Genomic DNA, 9,212 nt, shown 5'->3' with positions numbered 1-9,212 from the left:
CAAGAACTGACATGAAGCAAATGAGGGGCTTTGCATGAGTTCAGCTCTGTGTCCTGGCAATGTGATGCTTTCTGTTTTTCTCTGACCTGGCACAGAGGGGCCAGAAGTCCAGAGCACAGCTTCAGCAAACCTCTAAGGGCCTTGCAGGTGGCCAGCTGTGAGAATGTACCTGTGTCCTGGTTCTTCTCAGCCTCACACCCAGGTCCCATGCCAGGTGACTGGACAACATCCTAGTCCTATTTTCTTCCCATTAAGCATTCATTTATCAAACATGAGTTTTCCCTTTCATGCTAAGTTCTGGGTATGCAACAATGATCAGTGGAGCATCAGATGACCAAGGTACTTAAAAATACTATTGTCTTTTTAAAAAAAAATTATTTATTAATTTTAGAGACAGAGTAAATTGGGAGAAGGGCAGAGGGAGAAGACCTTCAAGCAGACTCCCTGCCTCGTATGGGGCCCAATGCAGGATTCAAACCCATGACTCTGAGATCATGACCTGAGCTGAAACCAAGAGTCAGACACTTAACCAACTGAGCCGCCCAGATGGCTCGGGTGTCTCTCAAATAATATTGCCTTTAAATGACAGAAAGCTTCATTGAAATATGTACAATGACCAAGCAACTGACAAAAACCATGACATTTCAGCAAATGCAAGAAATAACTTTGCTGTAAAATTGGCCGTTTTGAAGTGAAAACCAGGTTTGCTGGAATTACCTGTGCAGTGACGGAAAAAGAATTAGATTGCAATCCAGGGTAGCTAGGTCTAAATTCTGAATCTTGGTTCTGGTTAAGTTACTTCTATGAGCTCCAGTTTCCTCCTGTGTAAAAGTGGAGCCATAAATACTTTCCTTATGGTTTCCTGAAGAAGATTAAAGTCAGTGAAGTTTATGAAAACACTAGGTACAGGGCCTGATATATAACCAGTGCTCAGTGAATGAGGCCAACACTGAGTTTGGAGAGGCTATAGAGGGGTCAGAAGCTTCTAACAAATCTACATCAGATAAGGTTCAGGCAGCATGGCTGAGAACAGATGGCTCTTCAGTTATCTAAATTAAATTGTATGAAAAATCTACCGTGGAGATTTTTACGTGAATTTAGATGCTGGACCTACTCTTCAGTATTTTAGCTGCCTCGCTGGACCACCCACTGTGTAGAGTTGTTTTCTCTTTAATCCATCCAACATTTACTTCTCTCAGACTCTTTTTTTTGTCCTTGTGGACCTTATTCTTTATTGGCACAAGGAGTTAGCAAGTCTGTGGGCTAAAGAATTGAGTCTCTATGAGGCCACTTGTCAGTATCTGCCTCCAGTATCCTCTGCTGGGGCCTGTTTAAAATACAAACCAACTTGCCTTCAACTTCCTTAATTTCCCTCCTGTCCTTAGCCCTATCCCTGTCCCACAAGGCATCTGCTGTTGATTTCAGTTGACATCAGGAAGTCATAAAGTCATAGGCTGGGAAGTGACAGTGAATGACTGACTGCCAGAGATGGGAGAGTCCCCCCATCTTCTGATTCCTGGCCTGTTGCTCTTCTCCTTCCTTCAGTCACTTAGGTACCACTGGGTGTTCCGGTGCCCAGGTCTGGCATCTCCTCTTAGCTACACTCTCAGGAAGAGCACATGTGCCCCATCAGACTCCTGAAGACTTCAGCCAGGAGCCACCTTGCCTTCCTCCTCACCTGTCTTGAACAAATGCCTTCTTCCCTGCAATCTGGCACAAGGAAACTACCCCAAATCTCTGCTGCAAAATAGGAACAGTACATATTCCTAGTGGACGTATCAAAACCTATGTTTGTTTTACAGCTTGCATCTTTTGTCACTGATGCTGTGGTTCTTTCTTTTTTTTTTTTTTAAGGGAAAAAGAACAATCTTTGCAATTACATAGCAATTTATACTTTTCAAGGCATTTTTACGTACATGATTCCAGTTGATCCTCACAAAACCTATGCAGTAGGCATGACATTATCATCCTTTTAAAAAAAGAATGGATGTGATAAAAGCAGAGTCTTCTGCAGTGACTCCCCTCAGCTCACACAGCAAAGCCAAAGTGGAGCAGAAACTAGCACCCAGGTCCCAGTCTTCAGGCCAGTACTCTGGGCCACACCTCTCTGAAGGCGCAGGTGATCTTTAGGGAAACTCAAGTGCCAGCTCTTGGCGATGCCCTTTGCAGTTCCTCTTCAGCTACATCCACCACCCCTCTGAACACTCGCAGGCCTCTTTCTTCCAGGAATGATTACGCAGAAAATGGGAACTGACAGTGATAGATGGACTTTTCCATTTTCTGCTAACGCGGCTATGAAGTCAGAGCCCATTTTAATGAATGTCCATTAAGGTCAAATTTGGAAAGCAGGTATTAAGAGTCATTGCTGCTAATTACACCCTGAGAGCTCTATTTGTATTTCCAAATTGGATAAAAAGGTTAGTAAAATGGAACGTTTCAGCACAGGCTGGCTCCTGGCTTGCTCTCCAAGTTTTCGGAAATGATTGGCTGCCCAAACTTGCTGAGAAATAATGTTCTACCTTATTCTTGCCTCATGCCTCACAGGTGAGCCAGCACCATGAGAGTGGCTGCCTCTTGAATCCTGTCAGTCTCTGGCAGATCCGATTACATCTGGGACCCTTAAGAGTACTTGAAGCAAACGGCACTGGTCTATTTTAATCCCGCTCCTTCTAGAAACTAGAAACTGTAAGGAGAGTCTTCCTGCTGACAGGTGGCTCCGTGAAAGTCGTCCATCTGCTGCTAATTATGGCAGAGAGAAAATTCACACAGCCGAGTTTTCAGTTTATTTGCTAAAGATCTCCAAAGGTGTAACTGTCTTCCCAGATCACAAGGCCATTCACAGCATTACATCTATAGAGCCTGTTAATTATTTAAATAATTTAAAACCTAGGGTGGCAGGGGGCATTTAACAGAAGTCAGGCTGGGTGAGATTGGTTTGATGGTCTATCCTGGCAGAGGGAGGTAATCTGTTCTCACAGCTCACAGAGTCTGGACTCACAGGATTTTGGTTTTTCTCCTTACTATTCTTTTCTAGGGAAACTCAGAGTAGAGCAGAATTAGGCATATTTCAATCTTGAATTGCTTTCATTCCCAAACTCCAGTTCACCTCTGTGGTTTGTGGTCTCATCTGTAAAATGGGTATAATCTTCCAACTACCTAACCCAGAGGCAACTGTGATCTTAGAATAGGAGAACTTATTAGAAAGTGCCATGTTTGGAATAATATAGAGCTTTTTAGGCCCATTAAAAAAATAGAAATGGTTACATCTGATAGATCAGAAGATGAAATAATTTAATGAGAGAAGAAGAGATATTTATTTTCCTCCCCTGCAGTTTTTCCCTTTTTTAAATGAAGATATCAATAGAATTTAAAAGTTGACTCTTAACCACTGGGTGGCTCAGTGGTTAAGCGTCTGCCTTCGGTTCAGAGCGTGATCCTGGGGTCCTGGGATCGAGTCCCACATCGGGCTCCCTGCAGGGAGCCTGCTTCTCCCTCTGCCTATGTCTCTGCCTCACTCTCTGTGTCTCTCATGAATAAGTGAATAAAATCTTTAAAAAAAATAAAAAATTGATTCTTCTTTTTAAAAATATTTATTTATTTTAGAGAGGAAAAGAGAGAGAGAGAGTGTGTGTGTGCACATGAGCAGGGGAAGGGCAGAGGGAGAGAGAATCTCAGACATACTTCCCATTGAGCATGGCACCAGACTCGGGGTTCAGTCTGCTGGCCCTGAGATCATGACCTGCGCTGATATCAAGAGTTGGATGCTTAACTGACTGAGCCACCCAGGTACCCCAAAAGTTGATTCTTTATATATATTCTCACATATATACACAAATACAATTGTGTGTGAGTATATGTGTGTGTGTATATATACATATATATATTCTTTTGTTTATTACTTATTCCACAGTAATAATTTTACATTATATTTTAGTTATCGGTTTATGGGTCCATTTCCTTCTGCAAGACTTGGAGTGTTTTGAGGATGAGAATAACGTCTTCTTTATATTTTATGCTTCCAGTGTCTAGCAGAGCCTGATACATAGTAGATGTTCAATGTATGTTAAATTGAAGAGCCTAGACATTAAGCAAATGAAACAAATGTGATTTTACTTTATGATGAAGTTATGTTCAACATTAACCTTAATAACTGGCACTGAATCTGTCAGGTTGAATCATTTTTGACATATTTGATGATTTTTATGCAAGTGCTAGAAATTCTATAAAATCTACTTCAAAAAGACATATAGCTCCAAGTTGGATGTAATGAGCTGGGACCCTACTGATCTATTCTCTAGATTTTGTCCTTGGCTGTTATGTTGTACCCTATACCAGAGTCTGTTTTTAGGTCTAAAATGAAGGTATGATATAGTTAAGTAGGTGACTTAGATTTCATCAAATATTCCCTGATGTCTGGAATTGGGAAGCCACAAACTGATCCCTTGTTGAATCATTTGCAGAGAATATACAAAAAAATATGCAAAGTGAGGTAATTTTACACAAAAATGGTAGAATGAGGCAATAGTGAGGTCAGAGGAGAGGAGTCCACCTCATAAGGCAAAGCAGCACTAGGTTCCTCCCAACTCTGGCCCAGGTGTTGCACTGTTATTTGGATGTCCTTTAACCTCAGTGATATTGTTGGAGTACAGTTCATACGGCTTTCCATATATTCAGGTATGCATGGAGAGTAGGTTGGGAAAACAAATTATGATAAAAATAATGTTAATACAGGTAACAATGAAGAAATATTTAAAAAGGGTTAGAAGGAAAAAAAAAACAGCTAGAAGAGAGATCAGCTGGATAGTGAAAAGATTTTTATTCCAAAATGTCCTATTAGATCAGCCTAACAGCATTTGTTGTGATCTTACTTTTAAGATATTTCATTCTGTGGCTCTTCGCAGACTTTCTGCTTGTGGTTGTTCAGCTCCTCTATTCTTAGAGTTGTTACACGTGCCCTGAGGCTGTAAAGCGGGCACTAGTTTTGGATAGGCCTCCTTGTACCAACATAGTTTGGGATCCCAGTTTTGAACTAAATTGCCTGACTCACCTTGCCTTTAGCACCTCCTGTTCTGATCTTACCAGCCTCTTGCGTCATGACCCAATCACTTGAATCTGAGTCTTATTTGGCCTCACTTCTTTGGCTCTGGTCCCTGGTTTCTTTCCTTGATCTCTCATCTAGTCATGCAGCCTGCAAGCTTGCCAAGCCACCTCTTTTGGCCTGGTATAGTCCCTGAAAGCAGAGTTCTTCTCCTGGCCCTTCTGGCCCCATGAGTAAGACTCCAGCAGGACACAAGGTCGATGAGTCTCATGTGTGATTCTTCCTCTACTTCCTCCCACCTTCCACAATCTTTTCCATTCTCCCTTACACTGTTTCAGAGGTTCCCATAGCAGGAGTTTACACAACCTGATTGTGCTCAAAGCCTTGTATATTTGATAAATAAATAAAAATGGGCTCCTACTTGGGAAAAGCCTGCAGAATCTTTGGCTCATAATTTGCATGTCAGGAAATAATACCTATTATGTATTGTTGTATGATATTCCTTGTGTATTGATACTATCTCCCTAAATAGATGGTCACTTCCTTAGTATCTGGGTACTTCTCTCTTGTATCTCTATCAAGTTTGACGTGGTGCCCACACATATTCTAGGGCAATTTTGTAAGTTGCCATACTCTGTTAACTCCTGCCTCAGTGCTGTTGCTACCACCAAACAGCTGCTAAGACTCACATACTTCTCTGTCCTTGTTTCTTTAAGATGAAATATGTTTGTGAACCAAGACTAAACGAGAGGTTGTACTTCTGTTTTTCAAGAAGAGGAATTGGTTAAAGAATACCAATAACCTTAATATGATATAATGATTGCTTACATACCACGAGTAACCTTTTTGGGGGTGATTTTATATTTCAGCAGAGATTATTTCTGTGATAAAGTGAAGTATATATGCAAAAAGTTTTTGGTAACTATTTTCTTTAACACTCCAGTGTGTGGCCTGATGTTTTGAGAAAATACCTCCATTGTCACTACTCTGGAGCTTTTGCCAAGGTACATTTTGGTTTGCTAGTGTAGAAACAGTCTTTCTGTGACCATTAAGGATTTCTTGGCAATCCTGAATCAAAATGTCTTTGCCAGAACCTAATTTGGGGAATTGCATTTTTTTTCTCACTAATTAACTCCATTGTTTCAATTAGGAAAGAACTATTCCTTCCATCCCAGAATTCTGTCTCTGTACAGGAAGATGGCTTTGAAATCTTTCACAATGGAGGCAAGGATTTGTACTAAGCTCACCCAGCATCCCTTGTTGCCACATTTTCAAAATGGCTGGCCCTATTTTTGAGGGTCAGTATGTTGGAATCAAAGGTTTATATAGAGTTGAAAGTGACATCAAAAGAATCTACAAGAAGTTAAAAGGATTCTTATTATCCCCATCTTATGAATAAAGGTATACTGAGGTCAAGTATGTTGTCCAGACTCATCATGGCTAGAAAGTGGGAGAATCAAGATTAGAAGATAGGTCTTTTCTCTTTTTGTCTTAGGCAGAGTAGTTCTAACTGGCTCAAGTGGAGCTCATATTCTTGAAATTGATCTCCTTAGAAGTTTGGTAACTAGCCAAGTTAATCAGTCATAAATTCTAAAACTCATATCAGCCACTTGACTCTCATGGTGCATGCTGAAGAGATACTTTGAACCTAGAGTATAGAACATAGTCAGCAGTCTGCGATCTTTGGTTAGGAAATCTAAAATTACTTCCTCTCTATTAATGCAAATTATTATAATTAGCATCAGTGATGTATTTAATTGCTATTTGTAAAAACTACTTTATATATGCATTAGGCTTTGGAAAAATAGCTATAAATATTTTGGTGGTTTGTGATAGTAAATTAATTGCAGTACTGACTTAGGAATGACTGTGATGTACACCTGAAACTAATAGGATATTGTGTGTTAATTATATTTCAATAAAAGAAGAATGATTTAGAATCTTGTTGATCTGTGAGCTCATTTCCCCAAATGACTTTGCCCCCTTGATCTGGGGAAAAAGTCACCAAAGACACCTTTAACTTCGACACATGTTCTTCATCTGTCATCCCCATATTGAAGATTTTAATGTTCAAGGAGAATAGTAGAATGGGAAAGATGCTATTTGGCCTTTCAGAAGAGGCTCTGGGAGCTGATGGGAGGAGGGATAATATTAAGTCACTGTTTTCTATTCCTGTAAGATATCCTGTCTCACATCACCCATGGAATATTAACTGATTATAAGAGATGGGATCTAGGGTCAGACATTTACTCTGTCCAGCTCAAAATGTGCTCTAACAGCAGCTTCAGGATTGTCAGAGCTGACACCAAAAGCATAGGAATAGAAATTAAACAACCTTTTGTACAGCTTCATTATATATGTTCAAATATTAATCTATAGGTTATCATCTCAGCTAATATCTCATCTTGATTTAATAAGCTCCTTATGTTGACTTCTGCCTATATGAAGAATTTCCTTTTATCTATTTGTTCTTAATCTACACTTGTGAGAACTACATGTATTCTTCTCAGTTCTGGTGTTGCTGGTTTAATTAGGCCAGGGGTGGGGATATACTGGAAGTAGTGTGGCTGATGCTCCAGCCACTGCTAAAGGCAGTCATCATGAGAACACCATGTCTATAATATTGTCTCCTATTGTTTCCAAAGTTGCTAGTCTTTGGGGTGCTGAATTTGTCAGAGAATTGGAGCAAATGTCTCCCTCCCAATGTTGGGATTTTTTGTCACCAGCATCCAACTAGTACTACTGATAACCAAATCCTTGTTCCTGCTCAGCATTTCCTTCCTAATGATGCCCACTATTTTGCTGGAGACTTTTTTTTTTTTTTAAAGATTTTGTTTATTTGCTTGAGAGAGAACATGGGTGAGAGAGATCACAGAGGGAAAGAGAGAAGATTCCCCACTGAGCAGAGCCAGATGTGGGGCTCTATCTCAGGACCCTGGGATCATTACCTGAGCTAAAGACAGATGCTTAACCCACTGAGCCACCTAGGTGCCCCTGGAGATTTTTTTTTTAGTAGCTGTACCTTGATCAATATCTTTTGAAAACAATGATTTTTAAATCCATTGTGTAGTTTGCAAACTTTTTCCTATGTATTAGGAGAAGAGGATCTTACCATTTGAGATTTATAGATGAAGTGCTGTTTAGAAGACTGGACTCTATTGTAAGAGCTTGGGAGGTTAAGGATAGTTTTATTCATGGTTTTATACTTCTTGGTGCCTAATATATTATCTAAAACTTAGTAGATACACAATTAAAATTACCTAAATTAAATTGAAGAAATGTCTATAGCTTCCTGTGGCCATCCACAAGTCATCTAATAAGAGATGGAGAGATTGGATTTTAGACAAGATACTGACACAGGGTAGTAAATATACTGACACATGTAGTGAGAGGAGGTAATTCATGGCTTTAGTGAATGGTTCATTATTTCATTCATTTGATAGTGATTTACTACATTCCTACTGTGTTGCAGGCATAGTGCTAAGTTGAAGGAAGCTAGGATATGGTTTGAAATTCTTTTGGGGGAAATCAGAATTACTTAAAAATTTTTTAATTCTATATTGAGGTATAATTTATGTATAGTAAAATGTATAAATCTTAAGTTCACACCTAGATAATTTTTTATATTTATGTACCCATGATCAAGTTATATTTTCATCCCCTCAGAAATTTCTCATGCCCCTTTCCTGTTAATTACCCTTGCTATAGAACTAATCATGTTCTAACTAACCAGCATATATTAGCTTTCTGTACATGAACTTTATATAAAAGGAATCATGTAGTGCATACTTTTCTGTGTGTCTGCCTTATTGTGTTTACATACTCTTTTTGATATTAATCCATATTGTTGCTTGTGTCATAGTCTGGTTTTTTAAAAATTGATTGGTATATTCCCAGAATTACTTTTTAACATTAATTAAAATGGTATTGGATAGATTCTGGGAGATGGCAGTGGCAATGACATATTATTTAAATCTCCTTATATACACCCATTAAAAAAATCAGAGTAACTAGGATGGCAAAACCAAAAATCCATGTACAACATATATAACAAAGATAAGTGAAAGGATATCTTCATAAATGCCAAAAATTGAGCAATATTAACTAGACCAGTATAGTAAAAAGTAAGCAGAGGAGGGGTAAGAAAGTATCTGATGAATGGAGTAAGAATTCC

Source organism: Canis lupus, chromosome 32 (genome assembly GCF_048164855.1).
Source record: "Canis lupus baileyi chromosome 32, mCanLup2.hap1, whole genome shotgun sequence".
In the NCBI taxonomy this organism is placed as follows: domain Eukaryota; kingdom Metazoa; phylum Chordata; class Mammalia; order Carnivora; family Canidae; genus Canis; species Canis lupus.
The sequence above is the reverse complement of the archived record's forward strand: the minus strand, read 5'-3'. Positions refer to the sequence as shown.